The sequence below is a fragment of the Vombatus ursinus genome, unplaced genomic scaffold (genome assembly GCF_900497805.2).
Source record: "Vombatus ursinus unplaced genomic scaffold, bare-nosed wombat genome assembly UNPS02014818.1, whole genome shotgun sequence".
Classification (NCBI taxonomy): domain Eukaryota; kingdom Metazoa; phylum Chordata; class Mammalia; order Diprotodontia; family Vombatidae; genus Vombatus; species Vombatus ursinus.
In genome coordinates, this window is record NW_020954596.1 from 7,150,718 (window position 1) to 7,155,007 (window position 4,290).

The window sequence follows — 4,290 nt, forward strand, 5'->3', positions numbered from 1 at the left end:
GGGCACGGTGTCTCCAGGAAAGAAGAAAAAATCTTCCTTGACTTCAATTTTACTGCGAAGACAAAACCGACTTGATTCGCAACACTTGGGCCTTTGTAAGCAGCCTCTCCCCGCACGGGAGGGAGCGGCTGAACTCAAGGGTGACCGCAGGGACGGCTGGGCGGGGGCTCGGGCTCCAGCTCAGCTCCCCTAAAAGGTCTTCCCACCCCTACCCCCAGCACGGCGGGGCCTAGAAGGTTAGGGTCAACAGAGAAACTCCAGTTGGTTAAATCATGTAATAATCGCGTTAACACACAAGTTCCCAAAACGAAACACCAAAGTTCCCAGTTCTTCCGGACGTCCCCAACCTCTCTGCCCTCCTAAGCTGCATGTGTTTCCATGGAGGGGCAAGGGGCGTGGAGAGGCACGCTCTCCAGCCCCTCCACCCCGGAGTATTCCCACGTGCTCATAGCCATGGTCCGGCTGCAGCTCTATCAGGTTTTGCTTAGCCCTGTGGACTGGTAGGCAGTTTAAAACTTGAGGCTGAAGCCCGGGCCAGAAGCAGATATTCCATGATTGGTGGTGGTGAGATGGCAGCCAGGGTCTTTGAGATCATAGTCCCCCAGCTGGCTGTAATCAAGTCCTCCTTTTGGAAGGCGTGGGCTGGTGCCATGCTTAACCCTCTGCTGCTCACTCTTGGCCAGCCATGTGGGAAACACGGAAGGGTCAAAGGGAAGGCAGGTTTCTCTGAAGTATTCATGCGACAAGCTGTCTTCTGCGTTGATCCCCCAGCTAGGATTGTATGTCAAGAACTTGTTCATCAGACTGAAGCCCTGGTGAGAGAGAGTAGCCCCAAATCTTTTCTTTAAGTGATTATAGGGATATTTTACAAAAGTTGTTTTCTTCACTACTGGAAGGTCACTGTAACCAGGCCAAATCTTCTCACTTGGAGTTCCCAGGTCCTTAAAAACTTTGTTGATCTGTTCAATCTCTGATTTCCCTGGAAATAGAGGCTTCTGAGTTAACAGCTCTCCGAATATACATCCCACTGACCACATATCTATCTCAGTAGAATATTCCTTGGCTCCTAGTAACAACTCGGGGCCGATACCAAAGGGTCACTACCATGGAAGTGTAAGCTTTTATTGGGGAGCCATATTCTCTGGCCAGCCCAAAATCACCAATTTTTAAAATGCCCACGTGATTGAGGAGCAAGTTGGAAGTCTTGAGGACACTGTGAAGGATCAAATTGTCCCAAAGATGCTTAACCCCCTGAAGGAGTTGAATCATCAGCGTCTTCACTTCCCCTGCCTGGAAGGGCTGCTTCATGGTCTCGATGGGGCTCTTGAGGTCTTGCTCCACATAATTCATTACCATGTAGATCTTGTCCGTGTTGCTGCCTACCACGATCTCCCGGAGGGTGATGATGTTTGGGTGCTGAACTTTCTGAATGAGACCGATTTCCCTGAGAGAGGTAATGGGGAAGCCTTCTTTCTCCTTTTCCATTTTCAACCGTTTCAGAGCTACAATTTCATTGGTCTTTTTGTCCTTTGCTCTGTATACCACACCATATGTGCCTTCTCCAATCCTGTTCAGATACTGGAATTCTTGCACACTCAGACAACCTTGGAGGGTAGGAAAGTATTTGGGGAGCTCCTGTTTCAGCTCCATGAGAGCTAAGACTGGAGAATCTGGAACATAATCTTCTATCATGGCATTGGATTATGGTCCCCTAAGACGCACTTCCTCACCTTCTTCGGTCTCTCCCAAATCATGGTCAAAACTTAACTCCGTAACAACTAAGACATGGTTTTCATTCTCTTGCTCTTCCTTTTCACTCACCCCTTCAACAGACTGCTTCAGACACTTCCTCAGAATTCCTTCCTGTCTCCTCCTCCTCTTCTAGTTCCTCACTACTGCTCTCTTCTTTCTCCACAGAGCCAGTTCCTGACTCTGCTGAGCTGGTATTCCTCTCCTTGTCACTAATATCTTGTAAATCAGAAAGGAGCTCCCTCTCTTCCAGTTTCTCCTCTTTGATTGGCTTCCTGCCATCCCCTCGCTCAAATCTCTCTGGCTGCTGGCGTAATGGGCTCGGACTCCAGTGACTTCTTTTCACTTCTGTCTCTGTTCCGAGATGTACAGAAACGTGCCTTCTGGCCTCTCGCTCTTTGCGCCTCTCCTGTTCCCTCGGCTCCTCCTGATGCTGCCTCGTCTTCCTCTCTCGCTCTCTCTTTTGCAGCTGTGGCTCAAGGTGCTCTCTCTCCCTCCTGGGATGTCCTCGAGCCATCACCTCCCGCCTTTTCCTCCTCTCCCATTCCTGAGGCTCCTCCCGAGGCCTCTTCGGGCGCTCCTGTTCTCGCTCCTTCTCTTGCACCCTGGCACGCCTCCACCCCTGCGCTGAATGACTGCGATGCCGACGTGTCTCCGTCCTTTTCTCCTCTTTCCCGTGAGGAGCTTTTTCCTTTCGTGACACGTGCTGGGGGGGTTTGAGGGCCCAGGAGGCATTTTCCCCGCTATATTTCACGATATCTTCCATCCTGTGAGGGGGGTTCCTGATCCCTGTCCCCCAGCCTGCATCTCTCAGCTCCCCCTCTTCAAGGGAATCCTGAACATCTGAATATTTAACGCGTTTTGCCTCTGCCAGCTCTTCCTGTTCCTTCCTTCGCTTCTTCTGAAGAACTTCATCTAAAGTTTTCGCTCTCCAAGAATCCTTTTCATTAGCCATAAGCCACAAACTGCGCCTGCGCGCCCGCCTCCGCAGCTGCTGCAGCTGCCAGATAGAGAAAAATGAGGAGACCCCAGCCTCATGCTCAACAGAAGCGCGTCCTACTCAAGAGAAGCGCGTCACTTACGGCTGGGCGTGGCAAGGGGGAGGAGCGATGACGTCAGCTTTAAATTTTGTTAGGTTTTCTAAAAATTTTCCCATGGGGAAGGTAGGGAGTAAGGGAGAGAATTGGAACTCAATTTTTTTTAAAAAAGAATGTTAAAATTGTTTTTATATGTATCCAAATATTTTAATATTTTCCAAGTACATGTAAAAAGTTTTAACATTCTTTTTTTTAAATTTTGAGTTCCAAATTCCCTCCATCCATCCTCTCCCCCCTCATTGAGAAGGCAAAAAGTTTAATATAGGTTATACATGTGCAATCATACAAAATATATTTCCATATTAGTCGTGTTGTGAAAGAAAACACAGAAGAAGAAAACACAAGAAAAATAAAGAAAGTAAAAGAAAAAAAGTATGCTTCAATCTGCATTCAGACTCCGTAAGTCCTTTCTCTGGAGGTGGATAGCATTTTTCATCATGAGTTCTTTGGAATTGTCTTAGATCATTGTATTGCTGAAAATAGCTGAGTCATTCACAGTTGATCATTGCACAGTATTGCTGTTACTGTGTACAATGTTCTCCTGGTTTTGCTCACTGCACTTTGCAACAGTTCACATAAGTCTTTTCAGGCTTTTCTGAAAAGCATCCTGCTCACCATTTCTTAGAGCACAACAATATTCCATCACAATTACATACCACAACTTGTTCAGTTATTTCCCAAATGATGGATATCCTCTCTATTTCAAATTCTTTGCCACCACAAAAAGAACTGCTATAAATATTTTTGTACATGTGGGTCCTTTTCCTTTTTTTATTTTTCAAACTCTCTTTGGGATACAGACCTAGTAGTGGTATTGCTGGGTCAAAGGATAGCCACAGTTTTATAGGCTTTTGGACATCATTCCAAATTGTTCTCCAGAATGGTTGGATCAGTTCACCAACAGTACAGTAGTGTCCCAATTTTCCCACATCCCCTCCAACATTTGTCATTTTCGTTTTCAGTCATATTAGTCAATCTGATAGGTGAGAGGTGGTACCTCAGGGTTGTTTTAATTTGCATTTAATTTGCATTTCTCTAATCAATAGTGATATAGACCATTTTTTCATATGACAATAGAGATAGCTTTGATTTCTTCTAAAAACTGCCTGTTCATATCCTTTGACCATTTATCAATTGGGGAATGACTTGCATGCTTAAATTTGACTTGGTTCTATATATATTTGAGAAATGAGGCCTATATCAGATAAACTTGCTGTAAAATTCCCCCTCCTCCCAGTTGTCTGCTTTCCTTTCTTGGCTGCATTGATTTTGTTTGTGCAAAACTTTTTTAATTTAATGTAATCAAAATTAACCACTTTATATCCCCATAATGCTCTCTATCTCTTGTTTAGTCACAAATTCTTCCCTTATCCATAGATCTGACAGGTAAATTATTCCCCTAATTTGCTTATGGTATCACTCTTTATGTCTAAATCATGTACCC

The 4,290-nt window shown here is 45.4% G+C and overlaps 1 pseudogene; it reads right to left on the minus strand.

The window, feature by feature from the left end:
• Positions 1 to 357: 357 nt before the first annotated feature.
• On the minus strand, positions 358 to 2,704 carry LOC114023746 (annotated as a pseudogene).
• Positions 2,705 to 4,290: the final 1,586 nt, after the last annotated feature.